General features: G+C 39.0%; 1 long non-coding RNA gene across 1 annotated transcript; it reads left to right on the top strand.

Annotated features, from left to right (window-relative positions):
* The first annotated feature begins 663 nt into the window (after positions 1 to 663).
* Positions 664 to 3912, top strand: LOC136179340 (uncharacterized). Its single transcript, XR_010666482.1, has 3 exons — positions 664 to 3075; positions 3370 to 3420; positions 3587 to 3912. It is a non-coding gene; the product is annotated as an uncharacterized lncRNA (long non-coding RNA).
* The last annotated feature ends 11223 nt before the right edge of the window (positions 3913 to 15135 follow it).

Below are 15135 nucleotides of genomic sequence, written 5' to 3'. Positions count from 1 at the left end.
AAAACTGCTCGGTAGCCCTGAAATATCACAATTCTATACTCTCTGTATAACATTAAATGTACAGGTCAGATATGACAAAAAGGTTCAACTACAAAAAAAACTCATTGGTGTTTTCAGACAAAACAGTTCTGAGGACTTTTTGAAGAAGAACTATCCACAAGGGAGTTCCCTGAGAACTATACAACAGACAGGGCTTTTTTTCTGTCTGTATTCGCTCGGTCATGGTGATGGCTGATATGAATCTTAAATTGACGTAAGCCGGCCAACAGTTTCTAGAGCAACGTCACTTAAGCGACACAACTGGAAATATGAAGGAGCGTTGTTTTTCCTCTGTCGCATAAACCCTCAATAACGCCTAAACATAGTTTAGCAAAATAATCTAATATTTAGGACACATCATCTATTGCAGAACATGCTTGGCATACGTGAACCAAATGTTGTTTTTCTTTTTCCTGACACAAATATACAAATATAACAAAAATTAAACCAACATTTGATCTTAGTCTGTACAAAGACTATTAGGTATAGTCTGTACAAAGACTATTAGGTTAGTCTGTACAAAGACTGTTAGGTTAGTCTGTACAAAGACTATTAGGTATAGTCTGTACAAAGACTATTAGGTTAGTCTGTACAAATGTCTGATCTATGTTTTTTCTCTGTGCCATAGAATGCAAAAATAATATCAATTAGCAACACTGTGACACTGAATCATGTTTCCTTATTAGAATGAAGATTTACACTTCAGTATATTTAAAATGATGCTTCCAATAATTTGTTGGTGGTTCATTTTTCCATGTTTTTTTTTCTATTTGTTTGTATTTTAAGAGCTTTTACCGACCTTTATTTGATAGCAGTGGGATTTTAAAATGGCGGTTGGTGGTACTGGATTGGCTCTTGTGTTTGACCATTCAACCTACACTGACCTATGGACCAACCACTGTGCACTTACATCCCAAGTGTCCCTAACACAAGTCCCTCTTGTGTTAGGGACTAGGAACTAAACACAATATAGTTCATCTTTCCTGGGATGAGGAATCAATAAAAAAGGGGAGGGTTCCAACAGTTCATAGAACCATTTAAAAGTTCCTGTTGCTCGTGTCATCATTGAATCTCGTTACAATTTTCTTCAGCGCTTTTGACGTCACATGCTTATGAAAGGCCTACCTGTCAGACGAGAAAGGCTCCCGAGATGCATTTGGCTGAAAGTCACCAGTTAATGGTTAAACGTAACACCAGCAAGGACTGTGCCGTTTCTAGCGATTAAAATAATGTCCTGTGTGCTGTATAAGGGTTGCAAGTTCCCAAAACTCACAGTTTATCTTAATATCTGTTTTTTACTTTGGTTGTCAGGTGACGTCAACATGCATCGTTTAGAGGAGATGAAAAATTAAAAAGCCTGTGCTGCAGTGTTTTCAAAGCTGGCCGCAACTTTCCTTCGTTCTTTTTGGCCTCAAACCCTTCATGCTGGTGACGTGACAGAAAGCTTTGACTATGGTCTGTATTAGCGTTATTTAAATCTCAGATTGTTATACATTTATTGTGCATTATTTTGTAGGAAAACAAAAACATATTTTTAGCTTCTAAAAAGCTGGGAAGAGCTTGAAAGTCTGGGACCTGGATTGGGAAAACTTGCTGTGACATGCTTACATAAAGCTGTATGAGCCTACAACAGTTATGACCTTATAGTTATAACAGTAACAGTCTTTCAACTTATTGTTTTGGTTTCACGGCCAGCACACTTTGTGTTTTGGTTCATTATGATCAACTGGATCAACTTAGTGTCCAGCTGTAGCAGACAGCTGTTCTTAGGGGAAGCAGTCTAATAAACCCATCCAGAGGACAGTTGAAGCCCAAAACAGAGCTAAAAGAGTATGAATATTGCACAAACATGAATCAAGTGGTCAGAAAAACAACTCCACATGAATGATAATGATCCTCTGTATCTGTATTAGCCTAATATGATAAGATGTCAGAGTTTTGTTCCCAGTTTAATTTAATTCTACTTCCTGGTGGCCAAAACTAAAGTTTCAAAATGATTACTTCTAAGTATGCTTCTGATTTTATTGTAATGCAAACTTTAGTCTTAAAAACATATGCAAGAGAATATGCCATCTAATTAAACAGACAATATTATTGGAAATGACTATTGTGCCATTGTGAGAACACAAATGGCAAGCATCTTGGCATTTAAAATAAATTCCAACCTGCAAGCATAGGCTGGTTTGTGTTATTTGGTTACTGACTTCAGGCCTGGATACCAGACAGGGGTGGAAGAAGAGCCAGGATATTCAACCCAAGAAACCTATTTTGTCTGCAGAGAAAGTTTACTCAGATAATAAAAAAAATAGAAAAAGAACGTGTGTAAGGAGTGACATTTTTTATTTTTATTTTATTTGAGTCCTTATGTCCAAACAATAATAAATCCATTCTTTATGGATGACACTTTGCAGCCTGTGCATACAATTGGCTGCACATTATACATTTCTCCTTTGTATAGCTTAACTATCTTTACACTCGAGGGAATAAGTCTCTTCAGTCACATTGCAGTCACTGTCACAGAGGTTGTCAAAAACAGCAGAAGGGCTCACACACCTCACTGAAGGTAGAAGCACCTTGTTGAAATTATAGGAGCTACTGAAGGGTCCACCTTGCAGTTTATGGTAGTTAATCAGATTTACAATGCCATCCATGTGTAACCGTGCTCAGTTGCACTTCAAGGCAGCTGGCTAGTACAATAAATCCCTCGACTCTGCGTTGTGTGTAGAGTGATGAGCAGGAGGCTTGTTTGTCTGTTTGTACCAGCATTTATTATCTGAACAGGAACACCAGAGTAAGTACCAGTGGGCGCGCACTGTAGCTGTTCCCACTCAACGTTCTTGAAGCCAAAATACGCCGCTTAGGGGCGCTTCCATCTTGTGACTTTGACGTCATTTGGAGCCAGAGTCTGCGCAGTAGGGTCCGGGGGCAGGAGCCCTGGTAACACGCCCCGCCCACTTAGCGTACTGCCCTGATGACTTACGCAGCCCAGCTACGCAGAAAGCGCTCTGCTGGTCTACGAGTCTTATGAAGAAATGTGTAAGTACAACAAACCACCGTATTCAAAGTCTAATATTTAAACACACTGTTTTAAAAAATCCCGCTATTTTGATCATTATTGAAAATACGTGGGCTGCTGGGTCCTCTGTTTTTGCCGAAATCGTTCTATATTTAAGCTATATTTAAGCTAGGTTAGCACCACAGACCGTAGGCTACAGGTGATAAGATATGTTGTATTTTGTTAGAAACTGATAGTCTGCAATGTGATTCATGTCTGCTTTTCTAATATGTTTAAATAAACAGTAAATCAATTGTTTTTGTGTTTTCATTTAGGCAAAGAAGAGATAAAAGCAGCTGGTCTGACATCTTCCCCAGAGGTGAAGTGTAAGTTAAAATCATCTGTTAATTATATATCCTGTGATATTTATTTAAGTTTCATAAGAGGATTGTCAGAACAAGCTACTGTTAACACTACAGTCTTCTAAAACTAAATCCATCAACTGAACCTAAAAATGACTAATTTCAACCTTCATCTGCACACATGTTACAGAGGTCAGGCTGGGGTCACATAGTTTGAAGGAACCTCCTCCTTTTTTCACCTGTGCCAGATGCCCTGCTCATCCACTGTGGTAGAAATGACCTTACACCAGCAGCTCTCCCAGATGAAGAGTCCTCTCTGCCATCACCCAGAGGAGCTGATTGACGTCTGAAGAAGGTGGACAGAGTCTGGTGCTTTGTGACAGTGAACAGTGAGAAGGCTACCACAGTCATCCTCAGATAAAACACAGAGATCTTGGTCAATATTCAATGGTGCTATTTTTCTTTCCATGATGTTGCCCTGTGTTTGAAAGGCCAGATGCTGGAGGGTTGTGTTGGATTTGCTTTTCCATCATATTTTAACAGTCAAACAGTCATCCAGGATCTCTTTACTTTATTTGATTTTTGTTTGGATTTCTTTGTTAAATTATTTTTTATACTTTCTCCTATGTCCCAGCAATTGGACCTGATGGTCTCCCTTACTTATTTTCCACATGGTTAATGAAACCAGGGGTTGTTTATTGAAGATTTCTTTTCATAAAATGTTTAAATAAACTTTTAAAAAATCTGATATGACTGTCTCTGATTAACTGGAATACAACAACGTGTTGGTCACAGTAAAACAATTTAGCAGTTAAGTTTATAGCTCACATTTGAAAAGACCTTGAACTGACATTAATTTCTTCTTGACCAACAACAGCGAAGACAACAGCAAAGCTAACAGACGAGCTCAGCTGGTCTCGTCTGAGATAAATGGCCTTCAAACTTATTTAATATTAAACATTTAAAGCCAATAAGCAAAGCAAGATACGTATGAGATCCCATTTCAATTTATTCATCACAGACTTGTCAAACAGTCTGGCATTTTGTGCTACTGTTTTCAAGAGTTAATAACTGAAGAGAAGAACTCCATCGAGAGAGGACAGGAAACGCTCAGGGGACGAGTCCTCCATGTTGTCAGGGGTTGCTGATGGATCTGAATCTGAGGGCATCTTCTGTAATAAAGAAACACAATCATGGAGTTAAATGTAAAGTATAATGAATTTTACTGTGATGTTTATGCCTCAGACCTGAAATCAGATCTGTCCTCAGGTTCTGCTAAACTTCAGGTTCTAAAGTTTGTTTTTAAGACAGGAGAACTATTTATGAGGAAAAACAAAATATATAATAAGACAGGATGAATTCAATAATATGATCAGCTTTCTGAATTTATGTTTTAAGACAAAAGTGTTCCTGCCACTTTCTATTGAAGATTATTTTAAACTGTCATCACATGGGCCAGCCTGATAAATTAAACTAATGTTAAATATTCTCATATAATCAGACAGCCAATTTGTGTGCAGAACCTCACCGGAGCTGGAATCAGAGTCTGAACTGCTGTTTCCTTTAAGCATTGATTTCCTTGAAGACAGAAAGAAGAACAATTTAAACATGAACTTCTTGCAGAACCATAGAGGCTGTTAAAATCTTCTGCTAGTCTTCCTTACATTTTAAGAAGGATTATAAATTGTTACTAAAATTACTTTGATGCTGATAGCGGTTACAATAACACGGTGAAATCATATGAGAGATCATTTTACCTTTGAGTCCTATGTGAAGAGATGCTCTTCAGAATCAGCACTGCAAAGACAAGATGATGGCGTCCACCTTCACAACCTGCTGCTTCATGGTCACCTACAGGAACACCACAGAAATACAATCAAAGTACTTCACTTTATTTATCAGAGGATGTACTGTATGCAAAGTAGAATTTTTTTTAGCTGTAATTCCTCAAAAAGATTTGAGACTGCTTTGTTATTTGAGAGCACAGATTGTTTCTTTTCCCTTCTCTCTGTTTGCCTGTACATGACCTTTTAGTGCTGTAAAAGATGCTACAGTAAATCCTGGATCAGCTGTGTGGATGGTGTGACTGTGTGGTAAAGCTTTGTTAAAGTTGTCACGCACATACTCATATGTCTTTGGAGAGTAAAAGTACAGTGTGGTGGAAAACTGCTTATAAAATATAAAATAGTACTTTATTGGTGAGGTGCCCCAATCAAAGCGTCCTACAGAGTAGCAGCAGCTTTAGAGGGAGGAGATGAGCACATTATGGAGAGGAGCGCACCAGAGGGGGCGAGCTGGGGGAGAGACGAGGGACCGGAGAAAAAGTAAATCCCCAGTTTAAAATATAATGTTGGTGAAAAGAGGGAAATAGGAAGACATAAATGTCAATGTTGAAATTGTTTTGAATACAGAGGCTGTGAATGTTAAGTTTTCTTTGGATATAAAAAGGCAACAACAGCCTGTAGTTTAATCATGGTGTTTCTCTTCGTTAACGATTATTGAAGCGAAATCAAAAATAAATGCATGACATTTAAAACATATTAACATGTGTGGGGGAAAACGCGACCTTGATGTCTTCTTTTATTGTGCCTATGTCTCCTCCTAACTTCAATAACAGCAGCATGTTGTGTGTAACATTGGTCTCCTGCATTAACACCTTCCTTTCAAAGGTGATAAATACAGACACAGTCACAATCACCGCAATGTTTGTCAGGTTTTGTCAATTTTTAGTACAATTTCTCAATGAGCGTCATTAAATGTACAATATGATCAACTTGTGACTGTTGAATTGGTGTGTGTGGAAGACAATGCAGAATATTTATCAGTTTAAGCAGCATGATGCTCGGTTAATATTACATTACACCGCCGCCGGTTGTTGATGTTTGCGTTCACGTTTCGGTTCGTCTCTTAAATCAGTAACAGTTATATTAAATCAGATCTTGCCTTTAGTTTTATCTGGATACGTAGAGAAATATTCTCCCCTCGTATATAGTACTATGAATTTCAGCCTGCACGGTGAAAATAAAACCTGTTACTCTCGGTATAGCCCACTTATCACTCAGACTGTAAACATGTTCACATTAGTAATGATGCAGGCCAGATTTAAATAATGTGACTTTGTTTTTGCCCCACATACTTTTGAGACTTTACCAGACTTTTTATTTTTGCTGGGAATTAACTGTACAGTCAATGAACCGCATCTATGAACGGATTTTTATAACGATTCTTGGTTTTAAATACAATTTCAATCACAATAACGACATAACAATATCAAGAAACATAGCATGTCAGTTATTAGGTTTGCTCATTTAATAAAATAAAATAAAAAGATAAATCATGCCGGATAAGTAACCTAGCTTTACAACATTTCAGCTAACCTTAGACTGCTTATGTGTTAGCTAGCTAGATAACAACTTTAACCAACCAATGACACATAAATCACTTTTTTACTTACCGAAAAAACTGCAAAGATCCCTTAGCTCCCACAGGTCGGTTAGAACAGTTTACTGCAGAACAACTCATTTTGCCAGCTCAAAAAAGACGAAAAAACTGAACGGAAAAATTCAATGGCGTCGCGGCTTTCCTTCACTACGTAACTTTTAACTACGTAGCTATTCACAATGAGAGCTACGCAAGATCGGCGGCTGTCAATCATCGTCAAATATGACGTAAAATCCCGTTTTTCAACCTCAAATAACTTATTTAAAACAAACTTCACAGAAAAATGAGCACTTGAACACAATGTAGTGTGATAATAACTAATGATCACAGCAGAGTTTATGTTTGGAAAAAAATTATGTGACGAGTATTTTAGCTTTACAGTTTGACCCACATCCCGTCTGTTATCATTGAGGAGGCGGGGTTTATGACCTATACTGCAGCCAGTCAGCAGGGGGAGCTCTAAAAATAAAAGCTTCACTAGACCGGGGACCTTGTCCCGTCCATTATTTTTACAGTCTATGGTAAGTACAGGTTAAGCATACAGTTGGCCCATTTCAGTAGCTCACATGCAGCACACTACAAAAGGATAGCAGGTTTAATTTAGCACAGAAGAAGCTAGCTGGCTAATGTGTATTCATTATTATGTGGACATTTTAGCACACATAAAGTACAGTAAGCCACCTGGGCATATCTCATCAATATATCTACATCACAGCGCGTTTATGAGTCCATAAGTTTGAATACAAACATTAATACACCTCAAGTCTCTCTTAGACTGTTAAAGCATTATGGCGGCCCATTGAGTATCTGTCCTACACCTATGAGATGATGCCCTTGAGCCAAATACACAAAATAAATGTAAATCTCACAGTATGCAAATGGAATAACAGACAATATAAACTCTTGGTCAGAAAACATATTAGGGTGTTTGATTTGGGTCACTATGATCATCTTTTGAGGCATTAAACAGGAATTTTCAGGGTATGGAAGAACATAAATGCAACCCATAACCACACAAGATAAGGATGAAATCTTGAATTTAGTTTAATTGTTTTTGCAAATTTTGGTTATGTTCACTATGCTTGCTGTTTCTCCCAGTTTGAGGATTAGCTGGATGTATTGATGCTCTGATTGTTTCATTAAATCAGCGTAATTAAAATCTATTATTATATATGACAAATAAGCATCACAAAAATGACTGGACAGAGTCAGACAAAATGCTTCTTAGATGAGAGTTATATACAGATATGTGGACCTCCCAGCCGGGAGAAGACTCTGTGTGTTGTTGGGTACAGAAACCATCTTAATCCAACACAGACACAAAATTGGTTGTGGTTATTGGCTGGATGACAAAGGAAGCCGTTAGTTTCATTTAGAGGCCTGTTTACAAGCCAGAAAACGACCTCCAGCCCCGTCATTAAACTTACAAACATTAAAACACACAGATGTTGATACTGCTTTGTTGTACTTCCTTTATCTTTGAATACTTATATTTTACAGCAATGCTTCTCACTGCAAAATAATTCTGACGTATGCAGGCAATCATTTTTTTAAAACATTTTTCAGAAATATTGAAAGCCAAAAGCTTTTGGAGGTAAGCCTTAGAAGTAGGGCTTAACAAGTAAGCTGCTCAAAATCTTTGTTCTTCAGAACACTAGCTTTCGTCAAAAAAAATGAGCAAGTGATACATACTTGTGGCACATGCTTTATTAAGTTTATCTTTTCATCAGAGTGATATCTAACATAGGAAAGATAGAGAATCATATCTGCTTGTAGTTCACTTTAAGATTAAAAGTCAGTATAGAGTTTCTTATATTGAGGGGTTTCTCACGGTCTCTACACGGTGCACTGCTGGATTGTTTCCTCAGGATCATGTTTAGGCAGCTGATAATGCAATTTAACTCAGAGTAGAGCGGGTAGTTGTGGTTTTACCCTGACAAACATTTTATTAGGTTGCTGACTAAACATTGAGAGAGGTGGGTGGTGGAAGGTGAAGTTGCATCAGAAAGTTAAAGGAAGAAGACGTGGAGTTTAGGCTCCCGACTGAGGCTGTATACGTGATCTTCATGAGATATTTGAGTTCAGCTACCTGTGGAGTCTATATCTCACATCAGGTATTTCAGTGATTATGTGAAACACATGAAGCTAGCCAGACACATTATGGACACATGCATTAGCACATGCCATGACTCATGTGGGTATGTCAGCTAGTACTTCCTCTTATCTTAAAGCAAAGATTAAGAAGCTAAAATTCATGCCTCTCCTGAAGCACAAGGATTATTATCAAGATTTATTGATTTTACAATTGCCAAAAGTAATTGCAACTATCTTAATTCTGTCATGCTCTCTCACTCTGGCTCCCTCCTGATTGAGGTTCATTCCTTTCACCTGCTCTCACCTGCACACCAGCTCTCCATCTCCTCATCAACTCAGCAGTATATATACCCCGGCTCTCCATCCACTCATTGCCAGATTGTTGTATCAACTACTGCGGTAGACTATGGCACATGCTAAATTAAGATTTTGAAAAAAAAAAAAAAACATTGAACTTAATCTTTTGTGCTTGTTTTGGTTTTTGAGTCTCACCCACCTGCCTTCCTGCTCAGCCATATGCTTCAACCTGCTCTATGGACTCAAAACTGCTCAGCCACACTCACACCCCAACTCTGGTCTGGTCAGCCTTCGTCCCCTTCACTCCGCTAACCTCCAGAATCTTCAACCCATCTTCATCTCCATTTGCCACAATAAACCTCATGACCAATTAACCCAGCTGTTTATGTGTCCTGCATCTGGGTCCTAAATTCACTGGTCGTAACAAATTCCTCTCCAAAACAGCACTTTTCCATTAATAGCTTATCACCTGTTACATGGCATGGCAAGTTTCTCAAGCAGCAAACTATAGCATAGGCTGGATAATATCTGCTTAAATGCAGCGCAGATAAGTTTTTGTTTGGCCCAATATCCACGTGGCTCCTTGATGGTACATGCTTTACATAATGCTTATCACAGAAAACACGTTTCAGTTTAGAGTATGTGTAGTCTCATTATATTCATTATATAAAGCTCCTTATCAGCTGTCTCTTGGATCCACAGCGACATATAGTGTTCAGTGTGGGTTGACTTTTATAATCCACTGATATTTGTAGAATTGATAGAAACACATTTTTACCAAATTGATGATGCAGAAGTATTTTGCACTTTACTTCATAGATAAACAGCGGGCCTTCCAGCTAGCTGTCTTTTGTAATGAAATGTTGTTGTTTTTGGTATTCAGAGTGTCCTACACTGTAAAAACAAAAAAAGTCCTGATAACGTAAAATGCGTTCACAGTGGCACTGGACTTCCTCCTCCAAAAATAAACTTACTGGCCTCGACACTCGAATCGCACTAATTGAAGCTGTACACCAAGAAGTTCAGTCTCTAAGCCAAAGCCTTGACTTCAGCCAGGGACAACTTCCTGCAGATTATTAATTATCAATTAGAATGCACTATAATTAAGCACCATTTAAAGCAAAATTGCAAAATTGGCCTTTGCTGGAGCTGCAATAACCTGTGGTCTGCATTGTTGTTAGCAGGCTAATGTTAGCACACTCAGTTAACTCATAGCTTCACATTGAACATAAATTGACACAGATTGACTGTGATCTAAACACACTTATGAGTGAAATAAGCAGTGAGTATGTTATTCTTCTTTTCTCTAGTCCTTGACTAAAATAACTTTAAACACGGCTCCAACAACAGTACAGCTCTTGGGCTTCTCACTCATTGTAGACATTCATGACTCAGAGACATTTACAGAGGATTTACTTGATTTCTGCTGTATTTATGTGTGAAATGTTGCACATTCTTCCTTTATCAAAACGTAGTTTTACTTATAGTTGCTATACACATTAATTTGGCTTACATGTGTTGATTTGAGGAATATGTTTATCAGAGACAAACATTGTAAGAAGAGATATCCTTTATTAATCCCTGAAGGCTGAAAGGCTGAAGGCTGAAATACACACACAACATGCACTAATGAAGAGATGTTATAGTGATAGCCTGCACATGAAAGAGTGCCCAAGCAGTTGGTGTTTCAGTGCCTTGCTGAAGCGCACCTTGGCTAGAGTCAGGAAGTGATACGGCACCTCGCTACCAGACCAATTTCCAGACTAGGTCCACACCGGTTTTGGAACTGGCGACCCTCCAGTTCCCAACCAAAGTCCCTACAGACTGAGCTACTGTCGCGAAGCATATTCAACTTCTAAACATGACTAGTTATGAAGAAGCAATATAGAAAATGTGTGATTTTTTTCTCAAGCGCTGTATAACACAGTAATTCACTTTTACCCAATGTATCATAATTACGGCTGTAAAAGACACTGACCCCAATCACCAAGTGGATTTCATGGCCCAGACTGAACATCAACTCTGTACTGCAGCCCTTGTTGTGGTAATCCTTGGACGAGCAGAAGTCTATCTTTATTTGAGACCGGAGCCGAGTGTGTGGAGAGGTGGGATTCAAATTCTGCTTATCAGAAGCTAAAAAAAGTAGCCCTTACAGAAAAGGGTCTGAACTAACCTCTTTCAAAGATCCTACATTATATATATCTACGGCTGCGATGACAAAAAGAGGAATTAATTTTGAATTTGGTCAACAATGAGGCGGCGATAAAAATCTTAAATCTCTTTGGTACCTGTCTCGACCTTTGCCATCGCAAGGCTTGAAATGTGGAAAAACCTGTCTTTTATGAGTAGAAACACATTGTATATCCCTGTTGACAAAAACACATATTACCATTACGTCACTCCGACGGAACCATGCAGAGCAATGATTCAGAGAATAATCCTGAAACACACAAACAGCACGGCTCCTTTTTTTGGTGACATCATTAAAGCCATAGGTGAAATCAGACAAACATTTCATGGCCAGACACAGGCCTTCACTTGTAATGTGCCTTAAACACTCTTACCCTGGTGAGAAGGATTCTCTTGTGGGGGACTGTTAGGGACCGAGCAGTAAGGCATGAGAATCAGGAGTAAGTTTAAAGAAAAGGTAGGTTTTTATTTTACCCAAAAATAGAAAACCAAGTTTACAAACCAAACGGGCCTTGTGATCCCTCTCCAAGGTGAACTCTCGACCAAGAAGGTAGTATCGGAAGGAATCAAGGGCCCACTTGATAGCCAGTGCCTCCTTCTCCACCATCGAATACCGAACCTCTCTTGGGAACAGTTTCCAGCTTATGTAGGCGACTGGATGCCGATCATCCTGAAGTCCCTGGAGTAGCACAGCTCCCAAACCCCTGTCAGCATCATTTTGCAGATCACTGAAAGCTGCCACTGCCTCCTCTGTCCACTGGATCTGATTGGGACTCTGGGATCTAGTCAAGTCTGTGAGAAGAGCTGCCCTGTTGGAGAAATGAGGTGTGAAGCGGTGATTGAAGCCGGATAGCCCAAAAAGGATCGGAGCTTCTTCCTTGTTTGTGGCAGGGGACAGGACTCTATGGCCTGGGTTTTGTTGACCTGAGGGTGTATAACCCCATTGAAGATGACGTGGCCCTGGTACTCTCTCTCTGCAGCAGCAAAGACACACTTCGATGGGTTGCCATTCAGCCTGGCAGAATGCAGGCAATCCAACAGCTTGTAGGTGTTCCTGTAACGTGAATACAGTATATAGTGTGTGTTAGGAGGATGTCTCAGTGGTTGATTGGCTTTCACTTTCATCAAGGTTCATTTTCCAACTTAAAGTCAAAATGGACATAAACATGAGGTGCGTAATGTTACTTAAATAGTTTACTTTGACTTCGTAACTATAGTCATTTTAACACAAACACTGATCTTCATCTCATCCTTACCAAGATGTTTTAGTGTGCAATCGTTTCAAAAGGCTAACCACATATTCCTGTCAAGGGGTTTTATATATTGTTTTTGGACCCTATGATCTATACATTTTGTTGGTTAGGTTTGAGGAAGTCTTTAACATTTGTAAGTTGTTATGTACCCCTGGGGGTATGTGGTAGTACTGCAAGGGGCACGTGACAAATTTAATTAAAAGAAAAGTTGCATCACAACAAGCCAAATTAATGATTTATAGGAAAATCCATACACTGATTTAAGACAACTTAATTAACAGCCTATGTTCTCTATGCAACTTCAAATAGGGCACTACTTCCATCTTGAGGATATTCATTTATAAAATAGCTTGCATTATGTGCTGAGCCCCTTCAACCAGAGGGCCTCCGTCTGTTGATGTGAATTGTTCAGCGAGCAAGCATGTACGTTCGCATGCTAACAAGAGCGCAGCCAGGAAGATAAAAATGAACAGGTTGTTAAAACGAGGTAACAAATCTGTTGGGGAAAATGAGGTGGAAGACGAAAAATGTTCTTGGCCGGACAAGGGGGTACTCTGAAAGGGGTTACACGAGCCAAAAAAGTTTGAGAATCCCTGGTGTAGGGGATACTGTATCATCTTGTTTTAGCACGGCAATGCATGTAAAAGAAGCCTGTAAATGTTGGGGAGAAAATTAGTTTTCCCCTGACTGTGTTTCCTCTGGGAACATGTCTGTCTTAGGCTCATGCACGTCTCTTTAAATCCAACAGTCCAATCACCCAAATGATTGTAGATGACAGAACACATCGTTCTTAGAAGGTTCTCACATTATTATACAAACCAAGTCGTCGTGAGCTGGAGCCTGTCTCGCTCTCTTTGGAAAAACAGCTGCTTCATTATTAATTATCAATGAGGACTTCTGCTTTCAGATTTCCTGCAATTAAAGGTTATTCACATTTTAAACATCACTCTTCTTAAACAGGTTGAATACAGCCCTGAAAACAGAACAACCCACCATGTCAGTCCACATGATCAGTATCTGAAGGCTGAAGACCAAACAGTCACATTCCACAGCCAATCTGACCTAGTTTTAACAAGCAAAAACACACCGCACAGTTTAATCCTCAAAGTTAGCTTTGTGAGCTCTATTTTAACACACTGTGAAACAAAATACATAAAAACACATTCCTGGGATGGCATGCACAATACAGGAAGAATCATAGAAACATTTTGATGGACACAGACACAAAAGTCAAAGTTTGACAGAAAACCTGAAGCAATAAATAATGTCTTAAAGGCAGGGGCTTGTTTCCTGCAGCAGCTAAAGTGTAAATGTTTAAGAGATAGAAAATGAATTAAACTGTTCCATAGAAAAACAAACTGCTGCCTTTACACCAGCATTGGGCGTATACAGTTTCAGGCTGTTTTTAAATAGCAAACCTTTACGGCAAGTGCAACAAAGTTCTGAAATTAAAACAAACAGATGATGCTCATTAAGTTAGCATAAGATTCAAAGCTACAGTAGAAAATGTAAATCTATCATAGAAGCTTTTTGTTACACTTGGGCAGCTCATTAAAAAAATATATATTTTGGGGCGCGCTGGTGGCGCAATGGTTAGTGCGCGCGCCCCATGTATTGAGGCTGTCGTCTCAAGCGGGCGGCCTGGGCTGTGGCCTCCTTCCCGCCTGTGGCCTCCTTCCCGCAGGTCGCTCCCCACTCTCTCTCCCTGGTTTCCGACTCTATCCACTGTCCTATCTCTCCATTAAAGGTACAAAAAGCCCCCAAAAAATAAATCTTTAACAGTGAGACATGGTTTCCTCTTTATATCTATGTGTAAAAATAATATATCTCCTACAGTTCAGCATTGAAAAGTCAGACCTGACCCAATGTCTGATGACTTCAACATTTTTGTGTACAGTTTTTCTAATATCTCTCCTCTCTACAGTATGCATACAAATGAAACCCCCGGGAAATTCATAGGAGTTCAAACAATCCCTGTGCACTTTGCTAACTTTCCGCCAACCAATGGCTAAGTAATAATTGTGAGTCAGTGCTAAACTTGAATACTGTTTATGCAGAAAGATCTCAATCCCCCTGATAGTTATGATTTTACACAATTTCATTTGGAGTCTTGACACAGAAATGTGCTGTGATGTCAGAAGACAAACATTGTTCTCTGCAAACAGAGAGCTTCATTGGGGAGTTTTTCCCAGTCTTTCAACGTGTGGGTGTGTGAAGAGTTAAGAAAAAAGAAAAAGCCTCAAAATATTACAACTAAATGTATTTTAAAAGCTGCAGTGAAATCAGGCATTTCAGGAAACAACAATCAGAAATATGGCTTGAAAAAAAAAATATATATATATTGCAGTCCATGGCAAATTCTCACTGAACTAAGACCTGAGTTTTTTCTAAAAATGTTGGAACTGCTTTATACTGCTATCTCTCTTCTCTCAAGGCATCTGGTTAGAATTCTGAAGGAATGGGG

This window comes from Labrus bergylta, chromosome 5, assembly GCF_963930695.1.
Source record: "Labrus bergylta chromosome 5, fLabBer1.1, whole genome shotgun sequence".
Taxonomy (NCBI): Eukaryota; Metazoa; Chordata; class Actinopteri; order Labriformes; family Labridae; genus Labrus; species Labrus bergylta.
Note: the sequence above shows the minus strand (reverse complement) of the source record. Positions and strands in the feature narration are given on the sequence as shown.